Source organism: Corvus hawaiiensis, chromosome 6, assembly GCF_020740725.1.
Source record: "Corvus hawaiiensis isolate bCorHaw1 chromosome 6, bCorHaw1.pri.cur, whole genome shotgun sequence".
NCBI lineage: Eukaryota > Metazoa > Chordata > Aves > Passeriformes > Corvidae > Corvus > Corvus hawaiiensis.
Window position 1 is genome coordinate 1,184,493 of NC_063218.1, and position 16,932 is coordinate 1,201,424.

Below are 16,932 nucleotides of genomic sequence, written 5' to 3' on the forward strand. Positions count from 1 at the left end.
GTGACAAATCCTGGCTCTGGGCTCTGCAGATGGGTTAAGTCTCAAACAAGGAATTACAAAAGGAAAACGTAAGAAACCTGAAAATCTAAAAAACACAAGAAAAAAGTTCAATTATTTTGGACACAAAACCCACACAGCAGGCTGAGTAAAATTCCTTTAGAATACCTGTAAAATCCCTTTATTTCTGGTGCTTTCTAGTGCCTTGCACTCCTTTGGCTTCTTTATTCTCAGCTGTGAGCATGTTTAGGTCTGATTCCATCCCATTCTCTGCTGGTCTCCAGGATTTTAGGGCTGTGGGCACAGCCTCCTGCCTCGCAGCCATTCCTGGGACTGGGAATTCTGCAGCGGCGCTGTTCTGAGCTTTGTTGGCTGCATTGCTGTAAATCAGGGTGAGCTCCCAGTTTAATCGTTCCCTGGAGCAGGCACAGCTTTCCCTGTTCTCCCAGCACACAGCTCCAGCCTGGTGCTGGATGCTGAAGCCCAGCTGGAGAGCTGTGGAGGGGAAAATTCCCTTCACTCCCTGAAAACCCCGTGAGCCACGGTCACAGCACGGATCCCGCTGCTCCCACACTGCGCTGGGCTTTGGGTTTTCCTTTTCCCTCTGTGCTACCAATCACTGAATCAACTCCAACAGAAACTGCTGGGGTTGTGCTTTTAGTCTGGAACTGGTGTTGGCAGGATTAGGAGCAGGAGGAATTGCTTCCCTGAATATCTGCGAGGTTCTTTACTCACAGCTCGATGCTGGCTGGATGAAGCTGGGAACTCTGGGGAGGCGTCCGTGATCCAGGGAATCTCTCCCACTTTGGAACCCAGCACAGGGCCTTTGGATTCTCTTCTGCCTGTGAGGGCTCTGTGACAGTATGAGGATTTCTTAGGGCCAGGACATGGAGGGGCTGGAGCAGGGAAGGGAACAGAGCTGGGAAGGGGCTGGAGAATTCCTGAGGGAGCTGGAAAGGGGCTCAGCCTGGAGCAAAGGAGGCTCAGGGGGGACCTTGTGGCTCTGCACAAGTCCCTGACAGGAGGGGGCAGCCGGGGGGGTCGGGCTCTGCTCCCAGGGAACAGGGACAGGAGGAGAGGGAACGGCCTCAGGCTGGGCCAGGGCAGGCTCAGGGTGGACAGCAGCAGGAATTTCCCCATGGAAAGGGTGCTCAGGCCTTGGCAGGGGCTGCCCAGGGAGCTTTGGAGTGCCCATCCCTGGAGGTATCCAAGGAATTCCTGGAGGTGGCACTCAGAGCTCTGGGCTGGGACAAGGTGGGCATCGGGCACAGCTGGGACTCCATGGGCTGGGAGGGCTTTTCCCACTCCCGGCCTGTCTCTTGGCCAGGAATATGATCCATGTGATTTTCCCTGATTCTCTCCTCCTTCCCTTGAACAACTTCCCTCAGTTTTCACTTCCCCAGCCCCAACACTCGTGTCTCATTGCACCTTTCAAACTTCCCAAAGAGACATTCCAGGATGTGAAGTTGGCCAAGGAGCGCTGATGTCTCTGTGGATTTTGGTGTTTGACGTGCCCCATTGTGGATCACTCTGGAGTGCTGCCTGTGGCAGTCCCTGTGCTGATAATCACCGTTATCACTGCCAGCAGCCCCGGAGAACACCAACAACTGAAGGGAGCAATCACCTTACTTTAGATTCAATTTGAAAATGATCCACACAGGGAGAAAAGTTTGAATGTGATCAAAGGATTCATTTCAGTAAAAGCTCCTGGCACTTTGCTCTGAGGAGGGATTGATGCCTCCAATGAGAGTCAGAGCCAAGTTGTTGGGGAGTCAGGGGGTGATTCCATGACCTGGAATTAAGGAGGAAAGGCTGGGAGAGCTGGGAATGTTCACCTGGAGAAGGGAAGGATCCAGGGAGAGCTCCGAGCCCCTTGCAGGGCCTAAAGGGGCTCCAGGAGAGCTGCAGAGGGACTGGGGACAAGGCCTGGAGGGACAGGACCCATGGAATGGCTTCCCAGTGCCAGAGGGCAGGGCTGGATGGGAGATTGGGAATTGGGAATTGCTGGCTGGGAGGGTGGGCAGGGGCTGGGCTGGAATTGCCAGAGCAGCTGGGGCTGCCCCTGGATCTCTGTGGATGCCATCTGAGGGGTCAGCACAGAGCGGCCGTCGCACTGACAAAACCCATTTCAGAGGCTTTTATAATTATTTTCTTTAAAAGAAATTCCGCTTTCAAGATTTTTCCTGTGTCACAGGGAGCCACTTAATGCCACGAGAGTGACTTTAATTATCACCCTGCTAAATTGAAGCAAAGTTGAGGGGTGCCTGCTCCCATCTCCTTTCAGTGCCGGCTCTACCATGGATTTGTGTGAGAGCAGGAAAGAAAGGCTGGGAATTGCTGCTTTTATGTGCACGGAGCTTAAGTGAGCCCGAAATTAAAATGATGAGCATATCATGGCTCCCAATTAACAGCCTTAGCAGCTTAAATGACACATTTGTAAGTGAGTTAAATATAATCTGGGTTCCTTTTGCCTCTGCCCTCAACAGCCTGGCATTTTCCATCGTCTCCAAGACAGTGATTCCTGCGGCATTTAATGGAGCTGGGAGCAAAAGCACAATAAAATCCGAGACAGGAGTGAGCAGAGCAGTGAGGAAGAGGATAATGGGTGGTTAATGCTGTTAAATACCTTGTGCTGAGTGCTGGCAGCTCCAAGCTTTCGCCAAGAAAAAGTTCTAAGTGGTTGCAGGTCCTGACTGATGGGAGCTTTTCCCAGAAATCATCCCCACCGCTGTGCTGATGTGGAAATCTGGGAACAGCGGGGATCGGGATTTAGGGCCCCTTTCGGGCTGGTTTTTTGTGTTTTAAAGGGTTGAGGTAAAGAAATTCAGCCCAATTAAATTTACTAAAGAAATAGATTTTATTCTGCAGCCGAAAGATCGGTCACACAGAGAGCCACGATGGAGAAAAGCAGCCCCAGCCCGGGGTCGGAGCTGGGTGAACACGCACAGATCTGATCTCTATCGCACCAGAGCTCCCAAGTTCACAGGTGCTGCTTCGGCTGGTTCCTTCTTATACAGTTCCTGGGCAGAGTCCGAATTAATTCTATTCTTCTCGTAATTTAGCATATTCATAAAGTTTTCTTGTCCCGGAGTTGGGCCGCACAAAGCCTTTCCTGGGTCTGATGAATTGTCCATCTTTGGTGATGGATTTGTCTGTCTCCCATTCCTGGAACCCTCAAAGGAGTTCCCGGAATGTCCAATTCCTTATCAGCTGAGATGTAGCTATCAGAAGATAGCGATCAAGCCATCATAGTGTCAGTGTCCCGGTGATAAGATCCAACCCCATCTGGGGTGGAATCCTCACCTATTGATTACTTTTATGTTGAAAGAACTTCCCTTTTCAACTCCTCCAGTGTTGTAAAATTTTCCTCTCAGCCAGGCTGGTGGGGGGTTTGAAACACTGGCTCTGTATAGTTTCATTACAGTTCATTTTTATACATAACAGCGCGAATTACAGACTTCATTTATAACAGGGTCCTGTGTGTTCTCGGGGTGCTCTGTTCTCGGCATTGGGGCTGCGTTGGGAAGGAGGAGAGTGCTGGATCCTTGGAATGTCCCAGGCTGCTGGAGCGGGCCAGGACAGCCTGGCTGGGGAGGGACTCACATCTGGCCGCAGCTGCCCCGGGGAGGCTGGGCAGGGGGACCTCCTGCAGCCCATTCCCAGCGTTATTCTCCTCCGTTACGGAATCCCAGACTGGTTTGGGTTGGCAGGGACCTTAAATCCCATCTCGTTCCAGCCCCTGCCGTGGGCAGGGATGTCTCCAATTTTTAATCTTATCAAAACGAACCCCTGGAGCCCACACCGTCCGAATCCAGCAGCAGGACGTGCTTCCCCCACTGCCACCGGGCTGTGCCCCCAGCCCTGCCCTGACCCAGGTGACCCAGCTGGGAGTGCCACAAGGACTGCGCCGGCCCAGAGGCGTTCTCCAGGCCAGGAACTTTCTCCAGAGCTGGAGTCGGGGTTAATCAGCACTTCAGAGAGCCGGGGCAGGCGGGTCTCAGAGCCACAGCGATAAATCACGGAGCACATCCAACCTCGGAGCGCGCCCGCAGCCGTCCCAGCTCCCGGCAGTGCGAGGGGCAGGAGCCGAGTCCATGCGCGGCTCCAGAGCTCCGGGAGCAGCCCCTGACAAGGATCCCGGCCCTGGGATAGGAAACTGGGAACCAGCCCGGGGTGGGAAGCACCTTGTTGGTGTCTCTGGCCTCTTCTGGGGCTGCCCAGAGCAGCTGGGGCTGCCCCTGGATCCCTGGCAGTGCCCAAGGCCAGGCTGGACATTGGGGCTGGGAGCAGCCTGGGACAGTGGGAGGTGTCCCTGCCATGGCAGGGGTGGGGCTGGATGGGATTTAAGGTCCCTTCCCACCCAAAGCACCCCGGGGTTCCATGAATTAAACCCACTGCAGTTCCCGAGGGTGCAAATGTGGAAGGCTGGGATTCAGCAGAGCTCCTGGAGCAGCTTGAGCCGGGCTGAGCAGTTTAGGCTTTGCTGAGCTGGGTCTCACAGATCCAGGCTCGTCCAGAATTTCACTGCGGCAAAGCGGATTGATGAACACTTAAAAATATTTTAGAATCTTTCAGCTGCTGCCACCGGCTCCGTAGTGTGAAAGATGAAAAGAAATCTGGCGAAGCCTTCCTTGGTTTGGTCAAGTGCTTGGAAGGTAAAAGTTAAATAAAAGGGAAACCAGACAGCCTCCTTTACAGCTCGTTTGCAGGAGCAAGGTCTAATTAAGCACTTTAAAGGGCGGGACACTGAGGTGTGAAGTTTATTGAGCACTTGGTTAACTATTCAATTAGTCTGTGTGTTTTGCGAGCTGGTGTAATTCTAATTCATGGGAGGATCAATGGCTCGATTTAGAAGAAAATATAACATAAAACTTGAATTCCGAGAGCGGTGGAAGGTAAGTAATTATCACAGATGGATTTTGTTACCGTAATCATCCCCAATATCCTTCTAATCAGGTAAATACTGCTGGAGAGCTCTGAGGAGGCTTTTGGATTTGCCATTAAATGAGGTTTTGCTTCCTCAGATTATTATTTTAAGTGGTAATTGATAAATTTAATTAAACTTAGCTTAAATATCAAAGGGTGATTCCTTAGGAAACACCAACCTTGTGTTCCATGGGCAGGGACACTTCCACTGTCCCAGGCTGCTCCAAGCTGGCCTTGGGCACTTCCAGGGATCCAGGGGCAGCCACAGCTGCTCTGGGCGATGGATGAGGAAAAATGCGCCTGGGATAACAGGAGGAAACTCCTTCCTGGGAGTCAGGAATCAGCCCCAGGTGCTCTGAGAGCTCATCCATGTGTTTCCAGCTGGGGAAACTGAGGAACGAGGGATGCCAAGGCCTTGCAGCAGAGCTCTGGCAAGGCTGGGATCCAGCGCTTGCTCCCTTTTTCCAGCTGCTCTTCCCTGGCTTTGCCAGATCCCTGTCACCCCCGCCAGGCAGGGACGGGGAGTCAGCCCTGCCAGCCGAGAGAGGCCTCTGGGAGAGGAGCTGCCACAGCTGAAGGGTTTCTTTAAGGAAAAAGCCTGAATGATTTTGCTGGGTTTTTTTTTTCCTCCAGGAAAAGATTGGAATGAAGGGCAGGAGAGATTTGGGAATTAATCCCCTTCTCCACGGAAGCTGTTCTGATGCTTCCCGTGCCATAACAAATCAGTGGGGATTAAAAACCCTGTCACTTGTGTAAAACTTCTGCCAGGATTGGATTCACCTCTCCAGCTTAGCTGGGCCACAGGGATGAGCCTGATGGACACACAGCCGAGCTTTCCGTGTCCTCCCTTGGGCAGGGATGTTCCCTGGAAGCACCCAGCCCTTCCCAGGCAGGCACACGGAGCAGATGGAATCAGGGGGTTCCCAGTTCCTCAGTGGAGCAGAGTGGTTTGTTCTGGCACAGGGAGCAGCTGCACTGGGGAATGAATGTGGATGCTGCAGGAGAGCAGGAGATGGGAGATCAGGGAAAGGCTCTTCCCCAGAGGGTGCTGGGCACTGCCCAGGCTCCCCAGGGAATGGGCACGGCCCCGAGGCTGCCAGAGCTCCAGGAGCGTTTGGACAGCGCTGCCAGGGATGCCCAGGGTGGGGTTGTTGGGGGGTCTGGGCAGGGCCAGGGACTGGGATGATCCTTGAGAGTTCCTTCCAGTTCCATGACTCTGTGATCTCGCCCAGGGGAGGAAATCCGAGTGGATTTCCGAAGCATCCATTGCTGTTGATTTCTGGGGTTGTGCAAATGGTTCAATGAGCTCTGAATGGGTCCTTGTTCTGCTCATGTGGAGTTCATCCTTCCCTGGGAGGGTGGGGAGGCCCTGGCACAGGGTGCCCAGAGCAGCTGTGGCTGCCCCTGGATCCCTGGCAGTGCCCAAGGCCAGGCTGGACATTGGGGCTGGGAGCAGCCTGGGACAGTGGGAGGTGTCCCTGCCATGGCAGGGGTGGGATGGGTGGGATTTAATTTCCTTTCTGGGGAATTGATCCAGTCTCAGATGGCCCCTGAGAGGGGGAAGAGGATGAGGAGAGGAGGAAGCAGATGAATTCCCGGTGCCACCGTGTTGGAAATTCTCCCTTTGCTCCTCCCACACAAAATGATCTTGAGGCTCATCAAAGCCACAGAGTGGCCACTGCAACCAGGACCTGTCAGATGGGGCAGCTTTAGGTACATATCCTGATTAAATCTGATGGAATATTCCTTTTTGCCACGGGCCCCACATTCCTGACTCCATCCCGAGGGCTGGAATCCAGGCTGAACCCGCTGCGTTACAGACTGTTCTCCTGAAGGTCAGGAACAGAGCAGCGACTGAGCTCTGCCGAAAATGGGCTTTAATTCCCCCCTTTCAGCCCTTTGATCGGCCTGACATTTCCCAGGGTGGGAGGCGATGGAGAGGTTTATGATGGATTTCTGCTGAGGACAAGATGAGAACATTTAAATGCCTTGAGAGGAAGGGCCCGGCAGCGATCCCGGAGCTTGCTGGGAAGGAGGAGGCAGCAGCTTCTTGCTGCTAACCAGAGCTGGAATGATTGGCAGCACATGGATCAACAAAGGGAACTGAGAACCGTGATGCATGAAGGCTTTTGCCTCTGTTGACTGTGGTTTGCTGTCAATCACTTGCTCTTCCTTAGGCTGGGAAGAGATTCCGGGCGTTCTCTCCACGGAATCTGTCTGTCCTCAGCAGCTTTTGTATCCTAAGGACTGTGTTGGGTTGGTTTGATCCCACACTTGAAAGCCTTCCTGTGATATCCGAAACTTCTGAATATCCATAAATTAATGAGAGTTGGGAAGAGGAACAGGAGAACTTCCATCTCACAACTCCTCTCTGCACGTTTCAGTCTTTTCACTTAACTGGGTGAGGTAAAATTCACATTATGATGACAGCTGGATGAGAGGAAACTCTGAAGATCTTTCCTTGAGCTTCCCCAAACAGACCCCCAGGGCAGGGGTTGGAACTGGATGGGCTTTAAGATCCTTCTCACCCCAAACCCTTCTCTACCTTCATAAAAACAGTGTAATTTATATTTTCTTTTGGATATCAGGAGCTGCTTAAGAAACTTTCCTGCTCTGCTGGAGGAGATGCTTTCTGGTGCTGTCTGAGCTGACTTTACTGAACTCAAATCCAAAATTATTAATAGAGGATCACACTTGGTAAACTCTGCCTTCCTTCTCTTGGAATTCCTCTGCCAGGCAAATACGTTGGGATAAAAAGAAGAAAAGAGTCCTGGATCAGGTCCCAAGGAAACGCAGCTCATTGTTGAGTATAAAGTTACAGCTCAGGCTTCAGCAGCTGCTATTTTATTTTATTTTATTTTATTTTATTTCATTTTATTTTATTTATTTTAATTTATTTTATTTTTCCTTGCAGTAGTTGTTCTGGCAGCTCATTTAGTGCATCCAAAAGCTTTTGGCAAAGCAGGGTCTCTCAGGAAGGTGCAAATCCCAAGGAATGACTCCCAGGGTGCTTGGACACCTCCTGCTCCAGTGGTTTCATGGAATCCCAGACTGGTTTGGGTTCAAAACGACCTCAAATCCCACCCAGCCCCACCCCTGCCATGGCAGGGACACCTCCCACTGTCCCAGGCTGCTCCAAGCCCCAATGTCCAGCCTGGCCTTGGGCACTGCCAGGGATCCAGGGGCAGCCACAGCTGCTCTGGCAATTCCGTTTATTTCTGAATAATTCCCCCAAATCGAGGGAAAGCTGTACAAGTACGAGCCCAGCTTGTGCAGTTTTAAGGATCAGGAGGTAAAAAACCCTCCCAGAACCGTGGGGGTCTCCCCAAAATGCCGCATTTTCCATCCCTGGCTGGTGGCAGAGCCCGGGCCGGGTCCTGCCCCATGTCCCCCCTCTCATGGCTAATTAAGCACTGGGGCTTCATGGCTAATGAGGGCAGGTTGTAAAGTGATCCCGTGTTTCCCGAGGAGCAGACAGAGTTCCGTGGAGCTCAGCCGTGTCTGGAATACAGGATTTGGAGGTCGGACAGTGGGATTTGGAGGTGGAGTGCTGTGAAATGAAGCGTGACCGCTGCAGTGACCCCCTCACCTGGCCTTGTCTGGAGCATCTTTTATTCTCTGCTAATTTATCTGGGAGTGACAGGGATGGCTTGGGAAGGGGCTGGGTACCGGCAGGGCTGAGCTCTGGCACTGGGGTTTGCCAGCTCCAGTTCCAGGTGCTCAGGACAGCTGAGAGCCTCTCCTGTGGGATCCTCAGCTCTGGGACGTTTGGTGGGGCTGGCTGGAGAAAGACTGAGTGGGGGGTGTCTGCAGGGCGACATTAATGCTGGCTGGTGAGGGAGCGTCTGTGCCCCTGGAATGTTGGGAATTTCACCGGAGAGAGAAAATGGCTCTGCTCAAGTGAACAGAGAAGATTATAGGAGATGGCAGCAGCAGCTGCAGGTAATTGTTGTTTTGCTAATATCTGCCTTTAGAAGTAAGAGTTTCTGTTTCAAAGAAAATTCTTGCCTGGCCAGAAGTGTACAGGGAAATGATCACTCTCACTAAACATTTATTTGTGGCTTCTGAGCAGAACAGAGGGAGGAAAAACATCAGGGACACCTTCCCCTCTCCCAGGTTGCTCCAAGCCCCATCCAGCCTGGCCTGGGACACATCCATGGTTCTGGACCCTCCTGTCCCCACCCAGTGCTCTCCTAACTTAAAGGATTTGAAGAACACAAGGTCTTGTCTTGTGTCTGAAGCTGGTTGAGCTCGTTGGACTCAATATTGGGTAGGTTTGTTACTTGTTTTTAATTCATGGCCATTGCTGGGAGCTGCTGCTGCCCCAAGCCCCCCGAGGAGCAGGGAGGAGCCTGCAGTGAGCTCTGGGGGTGTCACACCTTGGCTACACCACCTCAAGGGAGCAAGGGCCAGCTGGGAGGGCTTCCTGTGGGATTTATCCATTCCCAGCCATTCCTGTAATGCTGGCACGAGCCCCTGCTGCTCCTCTGACTCAGGAATAGCCTGTCCTCACCTGGAAACTGGGAGGAAGCCAGGAAAACCCCTGACCCAAATCCCAGGGACAGTCACAGGGACACCAGGGAGCTCTGTGTGCCATGCAGGTTCCCGGCTGGCAGATTGGGAATTCTGTCCTTGGAGTTGGGCTGACTGTGCAGACAATGCCAGCCCCGGTTTGGAGTGGAATGCTGAGCGTTCCAGCAGTGATCCTACATGGATAACAGATGGGTTTGCAGTCCAGTCTGAGCTCAGAGAGCAGCTGTGAGCAGTGGCTGGGTTTGGGAAAAGCTAATCCAGGCTTTAGGGGCTGCTGGGAAGCAGAATTCCGTCAGTGCCTTCACACAACCACTCCAGGTATCCCTCATCCCTTCTGGGTGTTTAACAGCTCCTGATTTGTCTCTCAGGTGACTCCAGCTGGGATCTCTCTGGCTAAAACTGGGAAACCCCAACCTCATCAGCCAGGGTGTCATCTGTGCTGGGCCCGTGGAGGTGCTCCCCTAAGGCATCCGGGGAGCTTCCTGCTGCTCCCTCACCCCCTGAGCCCATGGGCTACCACGGGCTTTGGTAGCTCATGGATCTGGGCACCCTTGATGTGTCTCTCACAGAATTTCACCGGATCACAGGATAGCTGGGGTGGGAAGGGAGCTTGGAGCTCCTGCAGTCCCCTGGCTCAGAGCCAGGCAGGCTCTGTGTCTGTGCCCAGAGGAGCTGCAGGGGCTCTGTGGGAGCCTGCTCCGAGCTCTGTCAGCCCCCACACAGCGACAGCCTCAGGAATAAGCTCATTTAGCCAGCACTGCTAATCACTGCTCTTGGTCTCATCTGCAGCATCGTGCCTTACCTTTTATTGGTGCTGGTGAGCAGGGGGTCCTGCTCTCAGCTGGGTTCTGGGGAAGGGCAGATGTGCAGGCTGGGGAAGATTTCCTCTGTGTGATTGGCTTTTGGATTTGTTTTAACACCGAGCAATAAAACCGGTATGTGCTGGCACAGCCTGTGAAACGTGGGGTTTCTTGGGTTTCCGAGTGCAAGCTGACCTGTGCTGTGTCCATCCTGCCAGGTGCTGCTGCAGGAATCACTGTGTCCCTGGCTCTGCAGAGCCCTGCTCTCGGCTTCCTCATTTCTCCCAGTAAACAGGTAAGGGGGTGTTCCTCTCTGACCAGAACTCAAATCCTTTAATTCAGTTCAAATCTCAAAAGACTGCAGGTACCTCGTATGACATCCAAGGCCCTCCCGGCACCCAGCAGCTTCCTTGTCCTGCTGTGTTTGGGGTGGAGGGCTCTCAAAGGGTTGTGGAATATCCTAAAACCTACACCCAAGGCCCTCCTTCCTCTGGTGGCTTCTCCTCTGCCCAGGAATTTCTGGGAGGGGTACAGGAGCTCAGCTGCTGTGCTCAGTCTCTTTACCTGGGTCTCAGTGTCCAGATATGTCTCCAAACCCTGAGAAACTTTTCAACTGCTCTTCAGCAACTTCAAATCCTTTAAATCAATCCCCTAAAGCATTTGCTCGCCCAGACTTGGTGCTGATGGATTCAAGTGTGTGATTCGAGTGTTTGAGCACCACAGCAGCAGGCCCTGATATTCACAGGGTTCCAAACACGAGCAGAGCCACAAGATTTATTTCCATAACCCAAATGACGGTGAAATGTCTCCGCCCAGCACCAATTTGTCCTGGAGTTTATTTTAGTAGAGGATTTCTGTGTGAGAAGCTTGTTTGTTCCCCATTTCTGTGCCATCCCTCCTTGGGGCAGCACCTCAGCCCTGCTCTGTTCCTCCTGGCATTTTTGGCCGCACTTGCCTCATGCAGGCAGCAAATTCCCTGCCACAGCGTGGTTTGTTCCACCAGCAGTGGCTGCTTTACACTCCTGAGAGCCCTGGGAATGCTCCTGAAATCCCACTGGAGGCCAGAACAGCCCCCAGAGCTGGTGCTGAGGGTGAGGGCTCTCTGGGCAGAGCTGCATCCAGGTCTGGGCTTCTCTTCCTTCCATGGGGCTTCAAGAGCCTCATAAATAAATCTTTGCTCTGTGTTTTGGGAGTGGGGAAGGGTCCCTGCTCCCTGCCCCTGCTGTGGTGGGTGGTGCTGGGTTCCTGCTGCCCCCTGGGGTCATGGCATGGGAACCTCTCACCTGCTTGGAAGCTCCGTGGTGGAGAACGGCCCCGCTGCTCCAGCAGGGTACAAATAACTGGGAAGGAATTCCTGGCTGGGAGGGGCTGGGCTGGAATTGCCAGAGCAGCTGGGGCTGCCCCTGGATCCCTGGCAGTGCCCAAGGCCAGGCTGGACATTGGGGCTGGGAGCAGCCTGGGACAGTGGGAGGTGTCCCTGCCATGGCAGGGGATGGGATTGGGTGGGATTGAAGGTCCTTCCAACCCAAACCATTCTGGGATTTGTGGATGCAGCTTTAGGTCTCTCAGGTTTTTAGGGATGTGTGGCCCCCAGGTTCCTTTGGCCGATGAGGTGAGGAGCAGCTGGGCTCCAAGGAGTAAATCCATGAATCTCTGTGTGGCTGGTAGGAAATACTGTAAAGGGAGGGGAAGAACCTGTATGGGGGAAATCAACGTCCTCTCATCCTGAAAATGCCTCTCGTTTTCCTTTGAGTTCCACAAAACCAGTGCAATTGTCACTGCTGCAGTTAGGACTCTTTTTTTTTTTTTGATCTGTGACATGAATTAATGCTGACACGTGGCTTTGGAGTTTTGCTTTTCCTGTCACAGCACATGCAAGCAGTGAGTTGTGGCTTCTGCCTGTGATTTTGGTGACTGATTAAAAAAATCCCTTGCAAAGGATTGCCTGGGAAGATGCAGGCCTGACTTCAGAGACATCAAACAGGAAATATTGTTCTCTTTAGTGAGGAACACTTTATTCTGACCCTTGTGGCTTTGTCACTGGTTTAGGGCTTTTTAATTGAAAAATAAATACATTCTGTCTGTGCACTCGAAACGTTTCCATCGCTTTCCTGGGAAGCTGCTCTTCTTCACACATCGTTCTGAGGAATCTGACAGCTGAAGGTGTTTTGGAAGCAAATTCAAACCCTTGTGCTCTCTTGCTGGCAATAACCTCCTGAAGTGCTGGGAACAGTAGGAGGTGGAATTAATAATTCCCTTCCATCCTGCCCTTCCGAGGGGAGGGAGGGAGCTGGAGCCACTTTGTTTTACTCCTCGGATTCGGTGGCTCGGCATCAAAGCAGAACCTGAGAGAACTTTCCCCACATTGTTCAGCATCAATTGGCTTCTGGTCTGCCGTGGAGAGTGGAGGGAACAGATTAAATCCTGGGAAAAGGCCAGCAATCAATCCTGCACCTCGGAGGGATGGAGAGCAGGGGTGAGGTCTCCCCTCATGTGAGCTTGTGTTCATTCCCTCCCTGGGATGGGGGTACAATTTCCAGCCTTCTCGGATTGCCCAGGAGCCCCTCAGCCCGTCTGGGTGGTGACTCCTTGTTTTGGGGAGTTTGAATTCATCTGGATCAAGATGAAGCTCCTGGAACTGGGATTTCAGTGGTGCTGAGCTCTTCAGCAGCAGCACTGAGGAGGTGAAGGCGTTTGAGCAGCTCGGGGCAGCGTTGCAGCTTCTCCTCAGATGCTTCCTGCTCCAGCAAGGGGCTCATTCCACGTTTCTTCCAGAGGGTGAATCCAGAAGCCCTTCATCCCACAGAATCATCAAGCTTGGAAGAGACCATCAAGATCCCAGAGTCCCACCAGCACCACCAGAGCCACCCCTCAGCCACGTCCCCAAGTGCCACCTCCAGGTGTCCCCTTGATGCCACAATGATTTTTTGCCTTTTCTTTTATACCCCTGTTATACCTTTTACAACCTCTGTATTCTCAGTGCTTTTTGCCTCCATTCTTGGACTTGTTTGCTCAGCCAGGAGACTCAACATCTCAGAAGCTTCGTAGCTGGGGATCAGTGTGCCCCAGAGCCCAAGGTCCTCTCCAGAACACATTCTGTAACCTGAGATAGAACCATCCAGGGGAAGGCTCCTTGGGGAGGGGGCTCACTTGAGCCTCTCATTGGGGAATCTTTGATAGATCTGCTAATTAGTAACACCTTGTTGGGGTTTTAGTTTAGTCTTAGGTTTTCCTGTTAAAGGAATTTTCTCCCATATGCATGTTGCTAGGGGACAAATAGCTGTACTTAAGAAAGACAAAAAGGGGAGTGGGGCGGGCCTGGCTACTCTTTTGTCTACACCTGGGTGTGGGGACAGTTCGCTCTGAGCGTCGGGAGAGAGAAGCTGCAGAGAAAGGAGCTGCTGCTGCTTTCTTTTTGGCCGTTCTTTCTTCCTGCTGGAAGCAACGCCGGTACCCCAAAAGCCGCTTTCCCTGGCCTGCTGGAGACCGGGCTGTGGCTGCCCTGCCCCGCTGCTGCTTCGAGCTTTTGCTACGCTGTAGCCCTGCTCACCCTGCCTGCCTGGGCCTCCGTGGTTTTTTCCCATCTGGATACATCTCGTCTGCCACCCGGGATTTGCGTTCGTCCCTGCCATTCCAGCCTGCTGTTCCTGAGAGTCCGGGATCGGCTGCCCAGCGGTTTGTGAAGCCTTTGTTCCATCCTTCCCGGGATCCCAGGGCACCGGTGCCGCGGGTTTCCCGAGCTCGCTCCGGAGCGCCCCCTGCAGCCGCGGGGGAACCATCGCACCTGCCCTGCTCACCGGGAGCCGCCAGCGCCCCTGCCGGCTGCGAGCGGAACTGCACCCGAGGGGAAAGGGCCCGACAGCCGAGAGGGCTGGGACTGGGTTTGTGATTGCTGTTACTGCCAGAGTTGTTGTTGTTTTGTTTGACTGGTTATATACATATATATATAGAGTAAAGAACTGTTATTCCTATTTCCCACATCTTCGCCTAAAGGCTCTTGATTTCAAAATATAATAACTTGGAGGGAAAAGGGGTTATATCTGCCACTTCAAGGGGGGCCTCTGCCTTCCTTAGCAGACACCTGTCTTTCAAAACCGAGACACACCTCTAATGTGATACCAGATCTTTGGGGGACACTGGGCGGGGTGCATCTCGAGGCATATGACCTGGACGTGTGCACCTAAGGATCCTTAAAATAAATACCAAGGTAAAATCCCTTTTTCCCTTCTAACCGTGTCTGACTCTTGATTTTAAGACCAGGAAAAGGCATCACCCTGAACACTTCTGCAGTGGAACAAGATGGGCTTTAAGATCCCTTCCAACCCAGACCATTCCATGATTTCATGGGGAAATTCCTGCTGCTGTCCACCCTGAGCCTCCCCTGGCCCAGCCTGAGGCCGTTCCCTCTCCTCCTGTCCCTGTTCCCTGCCAGCAGAGCCCGACCCCCCCGGCTGCCCCCTCCTGTCAGGGACTTGTGCAGAGCCACAAGATCTCCATCAGTGAGATGATGGCACCAGTGAGGGAGCCCGGCCTCATCCCACGGCCTGTTCTGTGGGAATGCCTTGTCCTTGGAGCGGGAAGGGACCCATCTGGGGTGGCAGCAGCACCTTCCTGGCTGAGCCGCAGGCCCGGGGTGTCTGTGTGTGCTCAGCACCTCCCAGGGACCATGGATGTCATGGGAAGCCCCCTCAGGGCAGGCAGGGGTGAGGGGAGCTGTGGGGACGGCTCGGGGGACACTGAGGGCACAGCACGAGCTCTGCGGCTGCATCCCAAATGAGCCCTGTGGGATGGAGAGGGCAGGGCCCGACCCCTCGGTGACACCACGAGCACTTCCCGGATCGCTAATGAGGGGTTTGATGGACTCTCCGCGCCCTGGGAGCACACACAGGGAATCCAGCAGCGGCAGAATGCGGCACTGAACCCCCCGGAGCCAGGGGATGGTTGGGGATGTGTCCGGAAGGAGCTGTGGGGCCTCGAGGTTCACACAGGGAGGGTTCTGGTGCCACCAGTGCCTTGAACTGGTGTTGCCCCGTGCTGCTGGGGCCGGGGGTGCCCAGGATTTCAGGGTGCAGGGTACACGTGTCATGGAATCATGGAATTGTGGAACCATGGCAGTGTGGAACCATGGAATCACAGGACGGTTTGGGCTGGAGCAGCCTGGGACAGTGGGAGGTGTCCCTGCCATGGTAGGGGTGGCACTGGATGGGCTTTGAAGTCCCTTCCCACCCAAACCATTCCAGGATTCTGGGATTCTCCTGCTGCTGAGGGGGCCCAGGGAGGTTTGGAGTGCCCATCCCTGGAGGTATCCAAGGAATTCCTGGAGGTGGCACTCAGAGCTCTGGGCTGAGGACAAGGTGGGCATCGGGCACAGCTGGGACTCTGTGATCTTGGAGGGCTTTTCCAGCCTCAGGGATTCCAGGACTTGGTGATTTCATGCCAGAGCAGCAGTTTGATGAGGTGTCCTCCTTTACAGGGTGTTGGAAAATGCTGTTTTGGAAAAATGCAAGCGCAAAGTGTGGAGCACGCCGAGGACAGACACAGCGCTGCTCTCTGGGCTTCCTGGGGGCAATGCCCCACGTTTGGCTTGGTTTCATTTTAATTATGAATTTCATTCCCATGTTTCCAATTCCCAGCCACGGAGGTGGCTGAGAACACCATGGGATTGTGTTTGATCTGCAGGCTGAAAACAGCAGGTTCCCTTTCCAGAGAGAGCAGCCACCTCTCGAAAAACTCCGAGAATGTTTATAAATATTTACAATACTTTCTGTCAGAAAATACATAGAAACAGCCCTTTTGGGGATCATTAGGAAGTTAAAATCCAGGTGTCACTGCTGTCATGGTTAAGTGAAGGGCACTGCAGAGCTCCCGGAACAACTTTTGGGAATAGAGCATTCCTCTGCAGTCTGGTGTTGGCTCCGTGGGAATGCGGCACCAGGATAAAATCCCCTCTGGCAAAGCATGGCCGGGCTGGATCTGCTTTAACAGGGAGGGAGTTGTTATCCAAACCTTTAACCGGGAGGGTTTTGGGGAGATTCGGAGCCGTCTGTCATGGAGAGGTGGGAAATGAACCCACCATGTGCACCCATGTGCAGACAGGATCTGCACTGAGCACAATCCCTGCCAAAGCTGTGCAGTGGATCCAAGAGACCCGGACTGTCAGGAATAGGGCCAAAACCTGGGAAAAGCATCATCCAGAGCTGGCTGCACAGGAGTGAGGAGGGGAGGTGCTGAGGGCTCCTGTGCACAGCGACTCCATGAGATCCATGGATGGCTCTTCCTTGGTTCCTGTTTCCCAGTTAACATCAGCTCCTGCGGTTGCATCCTGCGTTGATTTTCCGCACATCTCCACTGCCACGAAATCAGTGAGGCAGATTTGGGAATAATTCCTTCAGCTGCTGTGATTTTTAGGCTCCCAGTTTTGTTCACCCAACAAATCCTTCATTATCTTGGGGTGGTGGAAATGCTCTGCCAATCCTGGTGCTGCCGGGGTTATTCCTGGGCATACTGCACAGCCCGATCTCCTGGGAGGGTGTTGAGATTCCCAAGGGTTGCTAAAGGCTGCTCTTTCCCACATCTGCAGATTTAGGATTTCTGGAAGCCTTTCAGGGTGTGTGCCTGACTCTGGAGCGCCAGGAAAGTGCTGCTTCCGAGGCTCCCTGGAAGTGGCTCCCTGGCT

At 53.4% G+C, this 16,932-nt stretch overlaps 1 long non-coding RNA gene across 1 annotated transcript; it reads left to right on the forward strand.

The window, feature by feature from the left end:
• The first annotated feature begins 2,882 nt into the window (after window positions 1-2,882).
• LOC125328169 lies at window positions 2,883-16,464 on the forward strand. Its single transcript, XR_007204575.1, has 3 exons — window positions 2,883-3,050; window positions 12,414-12,419; window positions 16,454-16,464. It is a non-coding gene; the product is annotated as an uncharacterized LOC125328169 (long non-coding RNA).
• Window positions 16,465-16,932: the final 468 nt, after the last annotated feature.